This window comes from Schistocerca americana, chromosome 5, assembly GCF_021461395.2.
Source record: "Schistocerca americana isolate TAMUIC-IGC-003095 chromosome 5, iqSchAmer2.1, whole genome shotgun sequence".
Taxonomy (NCBI): domain Eukaryota; kingdom Metazoa; phylum Arthropoda; class Insecta; order Orthoptera; family Acrididae; genus Schistocerca; species Schistocerca americana.
The window spans coordinates 353095157-353113601 of record NC_060123.1 but is presented as its reverse complement, the minus strand read 5'-3'; positions in this window follow the sequence as shown (position 1 = coordinate 353113601).

Below are 18445 nucleotides of genomic sequence, written 5' to 3'. Positions count from 1 at the left end.
CCCTACAAGCTTTGTCAGTCCTTCCGAAATCATTTCTTTTTCGATTTCTTCGCGTTCTTTATGCAGCTATATCGCCTCAGCTTCCCTACACTTATTGTTTATTTCATTCCTTAGCGACATGTGTTTCTGTATTCCTAAATTTCCCTGAACATTTTTGGACTTCCCTCTTTCATCGCTAAAGTGAAGTATTTCTTCTATTGCCCATGGTTTCTTCACAGTTAGCCTCTCTGTACCTATGTTTTCCTTTCCAGTTTCAGTCATTGACCCTTTTGAAGAAGTCCATTCCTCTTCAACTGTACTGGCTTCCATATTGATGTATCTATATCCTTAGAACACTTGTAGCCTATCTAGTCATTGTTTAGTTTATTGATACCCTATTTCTTTGCGTAATGATTCTTCCTGGCCAATCACTTAAACTTCAGCCCACTGTTCCTCAATACTTCATTTTGATCTGAGTGAATAACTGCTCCTGATTGCGCCTTGCTCTCCATTATTTGATTTCGGAATCTGTGCCTGACCATGATGTAATCTAACTGAAAGCTAACTGTATCACCCGGCCTTTTCCAAGTGTACCTTTTCCTCTTGTGATTCTTGAACTGGGTATCCGCTATTAGTAACTAAAATTTTTTACAGAAATGAATTAGTCTTTCTTCTCTCTCGTTCCTTTTACCAAGCCCGTGTTCTCCTGCAACTTTTTCTTCTATTCCTCCTTCCCTAACAACTGCATTCAAGTCCCCCATGACTATAAGATTTTCATCTCCTTTCAATATCCTCATATACTTTCGCTATCTCTTCATCTTTCTCTTGCAACATCGTCACATATACGTGAAATATCGTTGTCGGTGTCGGTTTGCTGCCGTTTCTGATAAGGACAACCCTGTCACTGAACTGTTCACAGTAACGCACTCTGTACCTACCTTCTTATTCATCATGAATCCCACTCCCATTATACCATTTTCTGCTGCTGTTGGAATTACCTTATACTCATCTGACTACGAATCCCTGTCTTCTTTCCATTTCACTTCAATGATCCGTAGTTTATCTAGAGTGAGCATTTGCATTTCCCTTTTCAGATTTTCTAGCTTCCCTCCCATGTTCAAACTTTCGATATTTCACACTCCGATTCGCAAAACTTTGTCCTGACGTTGTTTATTTCATCTTTGTCTCATGGTCACCTCCCGATTGGCAGTCTCCTCTCACAAATTCGATTGGTTGACTATTCCGGAATCTTTATCCAATGGGGAGATCATCGTAACACTTTTTCAATTACAGGCCACATGTCCTGCGGATACAAATTTTGTGATTTTAATTTGGTGGTTTCCGTTGCCTTCTGCGTCCTCATGCCGTTGGTCATTCCTGATTCTTCCTCCACTTGGAGCAACCCCCCTCCACTCCTCCGCCCTCTTTGACAAGGCCGTCGGTAGAATGAGGATGTCTTCTTAAGCCGGAAGTCTTCGGCCGCCAGTGCTGATTATTAATCAAAATTTAAGTGGTGGCGGGTTTCGAAACTGCAACCAATGACGTTTTTGATTGAGGGTAATACCCCTAAACCACAGGCATGTATGTATGTTTTGTACTTCCTATATCCACAATTTTATCAATTTTATATTAAGGTGGTATTGCCGACTAATTTTGGGTGTGTGTGTGTGTGTGTGTGTGTGTGTGTGTGTGTGTGTGAGTGTGTGTGTGTGTGTGCGTGCGTGTAAGCACTGTGGAATAACCGTCCAGAAATGTTACGGTCAGTCCTTAGAATGTCAACATTCTTTATTTTTACTAGATGTTCTGCTGAATTTAAAATTTTTTTCTCAAATAAATTTCTTTCTAAGCCTAAAATTGACCGTATATTAAGATCCATTTTAAAATCAACATATACATTATCTCTTATCTCTGTTCTTTGCTGTGTTTTATCATGACATTTTTTCTTTTTCTTCGCTAACCCTTCGAAGGTGTCCATGATGTTGTTTGAGTCAATGTCGCTCAAGACGATGGAAAAAGTCATGAAGTTCTTAAGTTACACGTTTTAAAGTAACTCTGTTGAGAATTTTCTCGTCCCCTATCTGATTATCGACGCTTAATTTACTGGTTTTCGAAATAATATTCGATATGGAACTGTAGACGAGTACGTTGGATAATGAAATTTCGTTTGCATGATGAGAGAAATGCAGCATTACCTACTGGGCTACATATTACACCATATTTTATTATATCTATTGTGAAAGCTGTTAGCATTTGCTGAAAAATTTGCTAATTTATGAACAACTCAGAAACTAAAATAATGGCGGCCTCACGTCTGACTCTTAGGCTGACTGAAATGTATCGCATTTGTACTTAACTGCTTATTTTCAGACGTATTTCACTATTTCTGCATGAAGTGGTAAATTGCTGAAGCAGTCGAAGCAGTACGCGACACTATCCTTCTGTCTGCAAGGTACCGAATATGAACCAGGTTCACATTCTGTCTAGTGGCTATCAATCGCACTCACAAATATTTTAGGTTTTTTGGTGAATTATCTATCATAAACACTACCCAGATATGTTGTAACTTTTGTCTCCTGCTTTTAGCATACTATTCTAATCGACCACTACAATGAATTCATCCTGGAATACAGATGAAACCTGTTTTTCCTATAGGTTCATTAATACAGGCCATCACTTCATGAAGTCCTATTATGTCTTATGTATGATTATGTCTTTGCAACTAAACTAGTCGTTTTTGAACAGCTTTTGCCTTATTATGCGATTTAGCAGTTTTCTTTTTAGAGCTTTGGGCAGCAATATTGTAAGCAATTTTCACAGTTTCTACGAAATTACTGCATGACTTCCTACACTTAAAGACAACTTTGGATTGTTTAAATTATTTTGTTCATTACATACTTCCCGAGCTTATTTTTCTTCATCTCCTTGATACCCATTCCCATTTTAACTTTACCTCTCGTTTAACTAGTCGCTGCTATAACAGCTAACGTTTCACTGAAGTTAACGTTTGCTGTTTTCACTCTTAGCCATGCTTTTTCAGCTACAATCAAGTCTGTTTCTGCATGACAAACTTTCTGGATGTTTCGCATAAACGATGTCACGTTCCTTGCACATTTCGTCTAATCGATTCACTCCAATACCAATATTTTTACATATTTCGTCACGTATGTTCCTAGCCCACAGTAGAATGTGATACTTCTAAGTTGTTAATAAATGGATTAAGAATGGATCAATTTTCTTTCTTCTCCTTGGTCATTGCTCGGCTTCTACCTGACTATCTAGGCCACGCTCATACATATGTATTGCTGCAAGGCACAACAGTCCTTCGAGTGTTCGAAGACACAATCTCAGAAACATGGACTTCAACTTTCCATCAGATCTATTATTGACGAAAATTGATTACAGCAACGTTATCAAATAAGTGTTGATTTGTTTCCAGCTACGATGAGATGCATTACATCTGTTCCTACCGCCAGTGGAAAAAGGAAAGTAATAATGAACTTCTTCAATAATGTGATAATATATACGTATATAGTTCTCAATTTCATATGCTACAAATGTATATAAATGCTACTGCATATGTTTAGAATATAACACAGTGTTAAAAAGAATGTCGAATATTTTGAGAAGTACAGTACTTATTGAAAAGAAAACTCCAATAAAAGTGGGCCAAGAAATGTATACTTTCCATACGTTCTACGAAAAACACGTGCTTACAGCAGGTGGTCAACGTCGCATCCATTCATGACAATATAACCGCCAGGCCTGCAGTCTAAGGAATGACGCACCCTTTGGAGTATACACGGTTGTTGTACCTGCTAGCACATACTGAGAACTCGACACTACAGTGTACGCACATCATTGATCCCTATCCCCACCAATCCAGCGGTCCTCACATGTATGTGTCAGATGTTAACGCACATTGGGACGAAAGTGTGCTGGTGCTACATCATGCAAGAAAGACATTTGTTTATGTTGCTGCAGCGGCACAGTCTCCAGCAAAGTAGCCTACAGATTAATGAGAAAGGGCAGATTATGGGCTCCATTTAGCCTTTGTTGTAGCAGTCGTGACCTTATTAAACTATCATCAATTACGCCTGCCCGTATGTTGTTGAGTATTGGTGTTGATGTACTCTTCCCTGAATTTCTTGGGGATTTACATTTACCCTTACTTGTGGGTTACAGATATTTACATTACCATTTCTTGTGAACCCTGCCTCGTTAGTAAATACAATCTTCGATGCGAACAGTGGATCTGAGGCAGGCTTTTGCAATAGCCATTGACAGAATCACCGTCTGCTGTGACTTTCCTGTCGCCTGAAATCGCTGTAGATGATATGGGTACAGCAATTATTTTTGAAATACCTCCCCTCCTCCCAGATAAGACAGTGAGACATGCCTTCCTTTGCTCCTAATAGTTGCAGACTGCTCCCGGGTGTTTCTTCCACCAAATATAGCACATGCACCTCCACGACAGGGTCATCCATTGTCAGTCTACCGAGATGTAAATGTACCTGTGTCCCCCAGACTCTGGAAAAGTCAGCTGAACAGCTTATCAGAGGGCACTCTGCGCTGTGGATATGTTTCAGAGTAGAGTCCATTTTCTAAACCTTAACAGAATATCATATCTGACGTTTCACTCGTCGAGTAATAGGCTGCCATTGCCAACCAATGATGGAAGAGAGCAAATGTAAATGCATTACACAATTTGTATTTGCAAAGAGCGCAATAAAATTAAACCAGTGAAACCGCGCTTGGAAGATTGTAAAATTGCATGATACGTATTCAGGGTTGACAGTACTGTAGAATAAACAACACAAACATGACGGATACTAACGTAGCCTACAGGACGTCTCCCACCACGCAATTGACTGAAGAACACTTTATGATAGGTAGAGTACTGTGAGTAAGATATAATATCCTGCCGACACATCTGACGGAGACCAATCCAACGTTTGTGCTAATTTCTGCAACCAAGCTACGCGAGGCCCTTCCTATAAACACGAGTTTATTTCGGAAGTGTACGTTTCCGGACCCATGTTTATGAGACTTATTTTTCTTGTTTCGATGAGTACTACTCCTATGAAAGTACTCGACTTTTTTTCAACAGCCTACTTACATTGCATATCTCTTCAGCGCCATCCTCTAATGTGAGAGTTCTGTATTGCAGTGTGAATTGAGATATTTGCTGACAATCAGTTCAGATCCTTACTGAGCTGTGCTTGCCCAGAACAGTAACATGCTTCTCATTTCCTCTTGACAAAAGAGTATTCTTAAAAACATGGTTTTGAAATGTTGCTCAAATACACTCCTGGAAATTGAAATAAGAACACCGTGAAGTCATTGTCCCAGGAAGGGGAAACTTTATTGACACATTCCTGGGGTCAGATACATCACATGATCACACTGACAGAACCACAGGCACATAGACACAGGCAACAGAGCATGCACAATGTCGGCACTAGTACAGTGTATATCCACCTTTCGCAGCAATGCAGGCTGCTAATCTCCCATGGAGACGATCGTAGAGATGCTGGATGTAGTCCTGTGGAACGGCTTGCCATGCCATTTCCACCTGGCGCCTCAGTTGGACCAGCGTTCGTGCTGGACGTGCAGGCCGCGTGAGACGACGCTTCATCCAGTCCCAAACATGCTCAATGGGGGACAGATCCGGAGATCTTGCTGGCCAGGGTAGTTGACTTACACCTTCTAGAGCACGTTGGGTGGCACGGGATACATGCGGACGTGCATTGTCCTGTTGGAACAGCAAGTTCCCTTGCCGGTCTAGGAATGGCAGAACGATGGGTTCGATGACGGTTTGGATGTACCGTGCACTATTCAGTGTCCCCTCGATGATCACCAGTGGTGTACGGCCAGTGTAGGAGATCGCTCCCCACACCATGATGCCGGATGTTGGCCCTGTGTGCCTCGGTCGTATGCAGTCCTGATTGTGGCGCTCACCTGCACGGCGCCAAACACGCATACGACCATCATTGGCACCAAGGCAGAAGCGACTCTCATCACTGAAGACGACACGTCTCCATTCGTCCCTCCATTCACGCCTGTCGCGACACCACTGGAGGCGGGCTGCACGATGTTGGGGCGTGAGCGGAAGACGGCATAACGATGTGCGGGACCGTAGCCCAGCTTCATGGAGACGGTTGCCAATGGTCCTCGCCGATACCCCAGGAGCAACAGTGTCCCTAATTTGCTGGGAAGTGGCGGTGCGGTCCCCTACGGCACTGCATAGGATCCTACGGTCTTGGCGTGCATCCGTGCGTCGCTGCGGTCCGGTCCCAGGTCGACGGGCACGTGCACCTTCCGCCGACCACTGGCGACAACATCGATGTACTGTGGAGGCCTCACACCCCACGTGTTGAGCAATTCGGCGGTACGTCCACCCGGCCTCCCGCATGCCTACTATACGCCCTCGCTCAAAGTCCATCAACTGCACATACGGTTCACGTCCACGCTGTCGCGGCATGCTACCAGTGTTAAGGACTGCGATGGAGCTCCGTATGCCACGGCAAACTGGCTGACACTGACGGCGGCGGTGCACAAATGCTGCGCAGCTAGCGCCATTCGACGGCCAACACCGCGGTTCCTGGTGTGTCCGCTGTGCCGTGCGTGTGATCATTGCTTGTACAGCCCTCTCGCAGTGTCCGGAGCAAGTATGGTGGGTCTCACGTACCGGTGTCAATGTGTTTTTTTTCCATTTCCAGGAGTGTATCTGCCAAAAGCTGTTGTTTCTGCATAAAAGGGAAGCTTAAGCTTAATCTGCACTGGAAAAGGATTTCATCTCATTTCTAATCATTGACAGTGATTGATCCAAGAAGGGCAGCTGTTCCGAAACGCGAAGAGGAAGAAAAAGATATAGGAAAAGAGAAAAAATGAAGGATAAAGATCGAGATGAAAAAAATTAAGACAAATCTAAAAAAGGCAATTTACTTATCAAGGCTAGATTGGCTGGGTATTTAGAACGACCTAAAATCGTCATTGGGACAAAAATATTCACCCTCTGGTCAATTCGTTTACAATTTCCTTATTTTGCTTAAAAACATTAGTTTTTCTCTCTAATGGGCTGTTATTTTGATTTTATCCTAAACACAAAGTGTGATCGTGCCAGATATTTACGGTTCAAATCCAATTCAACTCAAATATGCAAATCCTTGAAAATTATTCCTAATGGTACAAACAAATCTTCAATTCTTATAAAAATAAAATATTCAAAAAGTTTAATAAAAGCCTACACTTTCATACACATTATGTAAAGGTTAACATCTCAGTCTAAGTAAGTAAGTAAGTAAATTCGTTTTAGATTTTTAAAGGTCGTGGTTTTCTGTAGACTGGTCTTTATAATCTGCAAATATTTCATGCAAACTGTTTTGTCACATGATACAGCTTTACGTGACCTCTTTCCTTCTTTGTAAGATTTTCTCACCTATGCATTATGTCCCAACACGAATAGCAAGAGCTCTCAACTTGGTTTCTGCATATCATTGGCTACTTCCTTCGCGAGTTGGAGAAGGATATAATGTCTTTTTATTTAGTAGTTTGTTATTTCTCTGTGTATTACCAAAATACTGAGGCCTTCTAAACCTAGAAAATTATAAAGTGCATAAAAAGCGCCTACTTCCACCAGCTTTCATTGAGTACTGGTGGGACCTCTGACCAACAATATCTATATCATACCTAGTTTCATTTTAACACGTCACTTTGTCGATCTTTACTGTTTCTCAGATCCAATTTGCGCATATGGAGGCAAAGAACTGAGAATTATTAAGTACTTTCCTGTCGTTCCTTCACACACTGTGAGGCTAATACTGTCTTTGAAAATTAGTTCCGCTTTCACATCTTGTCGATTCCAATTTGTGCAAATGAATAACAGAATCATTATGTTGCTTTTTACTTTTTCTGCTCATGCTGTTTACAGGCCAACTTTTTTGAAAGTTAGTATTGTGTAGTTTCACGCGACCTTTCTTCATGCACTCAGGAACTTCAAATTTTGTTTATTGTTTTCAGATGTTGAGCAAGCGAAAGGTGGGTATGGAACTGCGAGTTTCTCCACTGAAGTCACTTAGACATTCACTGTCAAGACGAACTTTATCTTTACCTCGTTGTGAGTAACAATTAACCTTATATCTGGAATCTCTATCCACAGTCATCCTGTATTCCGGCTTATATTCGGCAGACTTTGAGTCGATGAACATGTTGAACTGACATTTACGCTTGGACCTGAGCAACTGGTCACCATCACAGTTGTATAGACCAGGAATATGCATAATTTGTTAGTTTGCAATGAGTCTCTCACATACGTCTGATATAAGGGGGAACTTGCCATTTCTTACAATTTCGACCCTGGACTTTACATCCATCCGGAGGAACCTAAAGATCTCTCTAAGGCGATTGTGTTATGTTATAGAGTTACAAAATTGTATTCCACACTTCTCTGAGAAAAGAAAATCGACATCTGTTCATTCGGTATCAGTGGCACACCTAACTTACTGAACAGCAATAAATTCATGGAACTCTTTTTACGTTCATGACAGACCCTCACTCCCCACCACCTTACGTGCCTGTGTTTCTGTGCATTTTTGTTGTCTAGAAAAGGTTCATCAATAAATAAATGGCAAACATTTGGAGACAAATAGTTGACGACACACCTTTTGATGTATGGAGCATATGTTACTGTCCATGCCTTGCCCGAGTTCCAATGTAAGATAGAAATATTTTCCAGTTGGTTTTATGAGGAGCATCAGACCCTGTACCGCAAAATTACTGTGACAAAAGCTTTTACCTGAACCATGAGTCCTTTTAGAGTGTGCGTGGCCCATTTCTGCATCATTCAAATCAGGATAGCTATGGTCTCTAGTTGTTCTAGCTGTATTCTCCTCAACACCATTATCTGCCAAAATGCCAACCATAATGTCTGTGGTAGCACTACCACGAACCCATAAACAATTGAGGCAGAACCACCTCTACTATAATGTCCACAGCCATGGCAAAATAGTTGCTCTTTTGGGGAGGCGACACCTACAGAAAATGGAAATAAGCGTCGTTCAGAGAATGAACACAACTGCTACGAAAAATGGCAAATAAAAATATATGCTGTCAGAGACGTACTATGTAGACACAGGCATTCTTCCGAATCTTCATCGCGGCCCTCGAATTCATCCAGACTCCCTTCCTTATATTGATTCGCATCACAATTGGAATCATTTGAAATACTGTCTACATATTCTCCTTCGGAATCAACATCTTCAGTACTATCAATCAAATTTGAAAGCTGCTCATCCATGGGAGTTCAACGTCGAGCCTTGCTGCACTACTTCAAAGTGCCGATTTATTTTCTTTTACCAACTTTCATTTTATCACAGACGCTACATTTACTGTTGCGCATGTGCTTTCCAGCAGCAGAACCAGTAAAGGCTACCAATAATGTGTGCTAGTTGGCAGCGCTAAGTTTTTCAATGGGACAGAATAGGAACGTCGGCGTTTTATGGTATGTATTACATTTCATCTAAAGCTATGCAATTATTAGACAGTGACTTTCATTTCAAAATAAAGAGAGAGAGAGAGAGAGAGAGAGAGAGAGAGAAGTTACAATTTTGCTATGAGGCAAAAATGTCCTGTCGGCGGTTCTAGCGTTAAAGCAGAAGGCAGAAAAGGAGGTAGAGACATTGGATGAGGAGATGAGGTTGAATAAGTTGATGATGCTATCATGATGAAGAACACTTATGAAATAAAATTTAAGCAGGGACAGCAAGTACATTGGCAAGATCATGTTTTGACAGATCAATAGACGATATGTTTTCTTGTTCTGATCTTCAGTCCTAAGACCGGTTTGATGCAACTCTCTATACTACTCTACCCTGTGCTAGTCGCATCATCTCTGCATTTCGCTCGCTATATTTTCCCCCCTGCTACGCTCAGAATATCAAAGAAAGTTTTGTCAAAAGCTTTCTCAAACTCTACAAGAAAGTACACTTATGTTTGCCTTTGCTTAACCTATCTTTTGTGAGAAGTCTTAGTGTCAGCACTGTCTCAGGTTTTCCTATATTTTTCTGGAATAGAAACTGATCGTACCTGAGGTCCGCTTCTACCAGTTTTTCCATTCTTCTGTAAAGAATTCATGTTAATATTTTGCCACCATGACTTATTAAACTGGTATTTTGGTAGCTGTCAACACCTGCTTTCTTTGAAAGTGGAATTTTTGTAGTTTTCTTGAAGTCTGAGGGTACTTCGCCAATCTTATACTGTGCAGCAGATGGAAGAGATGTGTCGTGGTTGGCTCTCCCAAGGCTAGCTCTAATGGAATGTGGTCTACCCCCAGGGCCTTCTTTCGATTTAGGTCTTTCTGTGCTCTGTCAAATTCCTCACGCCATATCTCACCTTCAATCACTTCTTCATCTACGTCCTCTTCCATTTTTATAACGTTGTCCTCAGCTACATCTCCTTGTATAGACCCTCTATATGCTCCTTCCACATTTGAGCTTTCCCTTCTTTGCTTTGAAATGGTTTTCCGTTTCAACTCTTAATATTCATGCAGGTGGTTCTCTTTTCTCGAAAAGTCCCTTCAATTTTCCTTTAGGCTGCACCTATCTTTCCCCTACTGATATATGGTTCTAAATCCTTACATTTGTCCTCTAGCCATTTCTCCTTAGCGATTTTACACTTCCTGTCAATCTTATTTTTAGACGTTTGTATTCGCTTTCGTCTGAATATGCAGACATATAGTAGCTGATTACATACCTGACATTGAAGAGTGGAAGACGGTCTCCTGCAAATCATAGGCAAACTTCGAATATACAACCAGTTCACATAATTGTTGCATAATGTTCCCTGTAGTGAAAAAAGTGTTTTGGACCTCGAGAACAGATGACTAGAGACGGTCTTTCAAATAAAAGGACTGGACATATTGGCAGAATTCGTAGCAGAAGGTTGAAGTGTAACAGGTGCACATGTGAGCTGTTATTCCAACAGGGATCAGCATTTGCTTGTCATAACTTGCTAACATGTGACAGCTGAGCTGCGCCCACATTTTGTTGATTGGCTGTTGACATCAGCACTGAATGAGAATGAAATCACACTTTGCCCTGAAAAATTTGATATACTGGTTGTGGATGAATTATGGCAATGTAATTGTAATCCATATGCTGTAGATATATTATTAAAATGTGACTATTTTTGATATGTTGCAATTTTATTATGACACTGAATTTACAAGCTCTATTTCATATATGAATTATGGTAATGTAATAATAGTCCACAGTATGTTATGAACTACAAACTCTGTGGTTTGGTTAAAATTCCATGACAGACAGACTTTTACATCTCCTTTATGCATTGTCTATTTGATTCTTTCGTTTCCTTCGTGTCTATAATATATTATATAAAAATATTTAATTTCTTTAATTGTTTAAGCCAGATTCCAAGGAAATCATGCTCTTGTTGCTGATTTCATTGTCATAAGTATGCAAGAATCTCTACAGATGAGTTTTCTTGCTGATCCATTTTATAGCTGGCTTCGGTGTCGGTGCTTAGAAATAAAAAAAAAGCATCATCGTGAAATTCTTAAGTCACCCTGTGTGAAATCATATTACATCTGCTTAAAAATTTTCTGCCTTGTGGTATTGTATGTCCTGAATATTAAATGACTCAGATAAGTAATTTTACAACACCCATTTCTAGAAGTGAATACTGAAAACACATAAACTCATAGTTCCCATTTTGGGAAAATGACATGCACACAACAGAAAGCTTAAAGAAACTTTGAAAATGCCTTGAGGTGTACATCATATTGTCAAATAGCATCAACATGTGATTTGTGATAAATGGTAAAACTTACACGTTTTCTTAAATCTCCAATTCAGCAAGTTGATGTGCCAGACTGTATAATGCCTACTGGCGTTGCTGCCTGCGCATATCTGTTCGTAAACTGTACTGTTCCTTTTGGTTCCTTAGTGGGTGATAGTCTTACCCTTAAATAATCGTTTACTGAATGTATATAACTGGTTGGACCAAATAATAATCACATATTAAAGATGTACGAATTTCGTTTTATTCTGTTTGTGACTATACTCCAACAGCTCTCCAGTGGAAAAGACACCAAACAGCATGTGTTGGGACCACTCACCACCTGTACTACTAACAGTACTGTCCCAACACACAAAAAAGTCCCTTCTATTATTATAGTAAATATTCTCCAGTTTAACAGCTTCTGTTACTCTGGATATTCTTAAATACTAATTATAGTTGCTCTTATGAAATATAATTATTCTCTTATGCTTAAAATAGTTCCCCATGGTACGCAGTGCATGTATAAAACGACACTCATGTTTCTGTGTGGTGCATGCATGCAATGGCCAATATCTGAGCCCCACAATGGCACATGAATACAATACGGAAGAGTAGAGATTTCTGATAGAAACAAATGACACATGCGAATAATGTGTTTGCCTTACATAGAGAGTCTCAAGGACGCTTTCTGCTGTTAGTTACCTAAATTATTTGAATCTTATGATTATCCCTGAGAGATTTTTATTGAATCATAAATGCTCAAATGAAGAAGAACTTATTAAAAAACAGATTAAAATACCTACTTACAGTTTCAAGCAACACTTGAGCAATGGTACCGAATGAAAACATACGTTACCATTCAACAATGTAAAATTGTATTAACAACAAATAATATGTGAACCAACATCAGCCAACATGTAAATTAAAAACCGAAATATTAATAGAACAATCACATAATTTTAATATGTATGCTACAGATAAGGACGACACTTAGAATGACATTTCATACCATGTTAAATAAGTTACTACCAAACGGAAACTGTCTTTCTTTACCATGTTAAATAAATTACTACGAAACGGAAACTGTCTTTAAAAATATTTGACATTTACAAAAATTTGCAATGAACGACTTTATAATTTTTTGTATAATGCTCATGCGTGTAAGAATTCCCCAAAACCAAAAGTTATGGCATGTTTGTGCCAGTTTCGTAATTAATGATTTCATTGCCTCTGCAAATTTATATGTAAACTTTCCAGCAATGTAGCACATTTTATACCCCTCTGTACTCTCTGCTTTCCATTTCCCTATTTACGCCACCGTCCTGAGATACTTACTGAGAATTCAGGTTCCAACAGGTGCGTCACTGTCTCCAAACTAGCCTCCATTACAGTGCCACTCCAAGTACCTGCCTGTGTCTCTATGAGCAAAATATTACAGCATAACAGAAAATGAATGCAGTATGTTTCAGACTGGCCGATTTATCCATTACCAGTCATACACCTATTCAGATTGCTAAATCAGATGGGACTGATGGGCGACATCGAAAAAGTTCAAAGAAGGGCATCTCGTTTGGTATATTCGCGAAATTGCGGGAAAGAGCCATAAACATGACAGATAAGTAGGCATCGCAAACATTAAAACAAATATGTTTTCCGTTGCTGCCAGATGTTCTCATGAATTATCAATCACCAACTTACTCCTCCAATTACGAATTGCGTATTTTGTTGGCGCTCACCTACATAGGGAGAAATGATAATCATAATAGAATATGAGAAAGATTGAAGTGCTCATTATTCCCGAGCGCCATTCGAGAATGGAAGGGAAGAGAAATAGCTAGAAGGTGATTTTATGAACCCTCAATCAGTAACTTAACTGTGAATTGTAAATTAATCATGCAGATGCAGATGTAGTTGAAGTAGCCTAGGATATTGAAATAAAACTCCTGTACACTGAAATTTTACTGTGAAAGAATTCACCTAAGGAAAAAGAATGAAGCAAAGAATTCACAACTCTGATCTTTGGACTGGGAATCAGTTCTTAACTGAACATGAAAAATGCATGGTAATTCTCAGCTGTGATATCACAATAGTTCTCTCAGAGTCAACAAAACCAAATTCGAAGCCCTGTGTCTCACACAAACACATCCATTCATCTTCCCCAACTATATTTCTGATATAACTCTAATGGCTCAGGTTACTGTCCTGCTACATGTGTAAGAACCACGTGGAAGATGAAATGAAATGTCGTGTGGCTAAGGCCCCCCGTGGGGTTGACCGTTCGCCTGGTGCAGGTCTTTCGATTTGACGCCACTTCGGCGACCTGCGCGTCGTTGGGGATTAAATGATGATGATTAGGACAACACAACACCCAGTCCCTGAGCGGAGAAAATCTCCGACCCAGCCGGGAATCGAACCCGGGTCCCTAGGATTGACATTCCGTCATGCTGACCGCTCAGCTACCGGTGCCGGACGATAAACTCTAAGCAATGGAATAATTTTAACTGTGCACACGACAAACTCTCACAAAATGTTCAAACAGCAGTCGCCATACTAAAAAACTCTATTACCTTTCAAAATGTAATTCAGCAAAACCTGTCTCCTTCTCGTCTGGCTTTCAACCTGCGTAGTATAACAAGTATACAATTTGTATATAGTACCCCAAAATGACTTAATGAAATCAAAAATGCTCAAAATAAATCGTAACTTTATCACTCTCCTTATTCCCTTTGCAGCATGATAAATACACAACACATAACTAAATACTGAATTTATTATATAAGCATTGATGAACTAACTACCATTCCAAGGGACTGACATCGAATTTTTCCTCTCCAAAAATTTTAATTAACTGTCAAAACGCTGTAGAAATAACACCACTAGTCAGAATTACGTCAAATTGCAATGGAATATTATTGGAGGAAGGAGAAATGGTAGAAGGAAAAAAATTGTGTGAAAATTGATCAATAGATGGTGCTGTATGTGTCAGAATACGTGAATAAAGCCGGTTCTAGTCGCTACAGTCTGGAACGTCGTGACCGCTAAGGTCCCAGGTTCGAATCCTGCCTCGGGCATGGATGTGTGTGATGTACTTAGATTAGTTAGGTTTAAGTAGTTCTAAGTTCTAGGGGACTGATGCTCAAAGCCATTTGAACCATTTTTGAACGTAAATGAAAACACCTGTCAGGGCTTAACCCACTGAAGTTGGTATAAACGCGCCGGGTACACGGCTTTTCCACTATCGCATCTGCGACCTTCCCCATGTCTGTCTCTAACTGTGTCAATGCAGGATGGCGCTCTGCTTGTAAAGCTGTATTACAAGAATGATGGCTGTGCACACGTCGCTCTGCAGAAGTTCCGGACACTGGACGGTTTGAAAAAAGGCGTTGGCCCGATAACTCCCGTGGATCTGGAGAGAATGATTCGGAAATACGGAAAGACTGGTTCTTTTGGTGAGCAACCGGCTGGAGGGAGGAAAAGAATTGATCGACGTCAGTGAAGCAGTGGACACTGCAATGCCGGAGGAGACGAGTGGTGGTGTGCAAACGTGTAGTGCATGGAGAGTTGCCTGAATATCTGACATACCCGTGAGCATGGCACGTGAAATCCTACGAAACATCCTTCTTTGTATCCATTCAAAATTACCCATTTGCATGAGTTTTTTCCTGTTGATCTGCCAGAAGGAGAGACCCTTGCTTTAGAATTTCTTGGGCTCATGGAAATGGACAATGATTGGCCGTGGAAGATTTTTGCAACAGAAGAAGCCCACATCCATCTGACAGGATATTTCAATACACAGAATTGTCGAATATTTGCAATGGAAAATCCACACGGAAGTCAACTAGTACCACATCATCCTTAAAAGGTTACTGTGTGGTGATGGTCTAGGGTATCATTTGTTATAGGCCCATATTTCTTCGAAGACGTAGGTGCTTCCGGTCCTGTTACCTGTACCGTCACTGGCGAAGCGCTACGAGTGTCTTTTGGGCAACCACGTCATTATAGCTCTCCGACAGCGTGGATGTGTGTACGGGATCATAATATATGCGAGATGGCGCATCTCTGCACATTCCAAATCCAGTTAAGCAGCTGCTGAAGCACCATTTTGGAAATTATAGAATTGTCCCTACAGGCTGGTCATCCCTATTGCCTGATCTTAATCCGTGTGACTTCTCGCTGTGGGGCTACCTGAAAAATGTTGTGTTCAGAGATTCGATTGGAAATTTAGCTGCACTGAAGGCACGCACTGCGCAACACATTCTGAAAGTGACCCCGGAACACTTCGGTCAGTTGTGGAACATGTTGTTCCTCGATTTCAACCTCTTGCAGAAACCGGTTGATAGCAAATTGAACATTATTTGCGCCAGTCACACGGAAATTAATAATCTGATCTGATTTTGATTGAAGCTTTTGATGCGGTTTTTGATCTCAGAAATGTTAAAAACCGATCTGATTGATGCTTTGTATACTGTTTTTGGCCTCAATACAATTAACAACCGATGTGAGTGGTGCTTTTTATGCGGGTTTTGGCTTCAGTTAAATTAAAATCTGATTTTTCCCATCTGATGTGCTATGTCGTTGCAGCGGTGGATGGGCTTACGTAACGAACATTATCATACCAGTACCCGAATATACTTTCAGTAGTACAGTTTCTTTAACATCAAACGTACACCTTAGGCATTGTTGTGTGATTAGTTTGTCGTTTCTTATGATGCTTACAGCGCCATCCATTGCCACATTTTGTAACTATTTATTTTTATTATGCCATACGTCCTCCGTTGCAATTTGACGTCATTCTGACCAGTGGTGTTATTTCTACAGTGGTTTGAATGTTTAACGTTAATTATAATCACCCTGTATATGCTAATTTATAATACAACTTTATACATGGAAATTTGTGGTAAGGTCTCATGGGACAAAACTGCTGATGTCATCGGTCCCTAAGCCTACATACTACTTAATCTAACTTAACCTAACTTACGCTAAGGACAACACACACGTCCATGCCCGAGGGAGGACTCGAACCTCCGACGGGGGTAGCTGCGCGAACCTTGCAAGACGCCGATGTATAAATGAGACTACCTCGAAAGCTCTACAACGTGATTCAAAATATAACTTACGTATTCTCGTTGCGCTCAGTAACCTCCCCTGTTTCTCACCAATAGCAGATCCCCAACATTTCTTTTTGTCATTGTCTTCTTTCCATCACATCTTTTCTTTCTTTGCAATGCTGTTCTCCCCACATTCCGTTTTCATCTCTTTCTATGGGTTGAAGAAATCGTGTTCTACGATGAGATTTGGTGTTGATGTGGCAATCTCAGCCATTCATGGTGAAAACGAAGTTGAGCTATGCCTCACACAGTTCATTAAAGTTTCAAAATCTTCTAGATATTGCACATAAGAGTAATTTTTGTTTCTGCAATGTGTCCGGCAGAACTCTTCCAATGCTGCCATGTGTCTTCCAAAAGCGTGGCTTGATGGATGATATACAAAGAATCCCATATGCTTTATCCCACCAGTGTCCATAAACTTTTCCATTCACTACTAGTGCTTTGGGATCAAATGTCACTTAAGAAAGTTTTTGGTACACCTATCGAGGGTAGATAATCATGTGTGAACTTGAAGATCAGACTTACTGGAGGCTCGTTTGATTATGTACAAACTGATACATTTAGTAATACATCCAGTACCGCAAAGACGTATTTCTAGCCACCCCTTCCAGTTGGCTGTGTCCCAAAAGATCAATGGGTAGCTGATCTTTGAAACTTCTCCAGTATTATACATTGCATGACTGTGTGCTCAGCTGACCTTAACTGTCTAGCAGATGTTATAACTCTCAAAATATTTTCGTAATCATCTGACCATATCATTCAACCATAATTTTCTTTTGTTGCTTTAGTACATTACTGAGGTCCTTACGGTAGCTGCTGAATCAAATGACTGAAATAATCTTCAGTAAAAAATAATTTCCTTTCATTACTGATTTTGTTTCAACTTCTGGACCCAATCAATCTTTTTTTTATTTTACAGTAATTACACAAATTTTCTTCTCCTCCAATTCCGAGTACCTCTTTATTTGTTGTATCTTACGTTATTGATCCTGTGATCATCCCATGTCTCAACATGCCACTAATATTTTTCTCATTCAGCAAACCCATTATGTACTACATTTTCTGTTCTTTATCTCCTTCCTTTTCCTCTCGAAAAATATTCGTCCCCCACTGAAAATCTTGACAAGGCATTAACCATGTCATTCTCAGTTCACTAATTTACTGGATGCCATAGTGAAATTGCTGCTGGAACAAGGCTCACTTCATTGCTGTTCAACAATTTACTTTCTCTGTAATAGATGAGTCCCGCGTGGTCAATGAAAACAATCACACCAGGAGCCAGCAGGTAATTTCTGCACTTGGTCAATGCATCTGCTAAAAGTCCCTTCCCATAGAGTCTGCGTCGTTTCCTCAAATTGATGCGTAATATTAAACTGCAATTTTTAGGAGATATTAAATCATAGGCCATCTTCTTTGACAGGTTCTTGAATGTTGTTTGTTCCTTACTTAAAACTGCCAGTTACCGCCGTCGTACGTCATTGACTTCTTCTTCGTGTCGAAGCAATTACAAGATGTGTTAACAACCTTAAAGAGTTTGTGACAGTTACGTAGCAGTTTGTGCA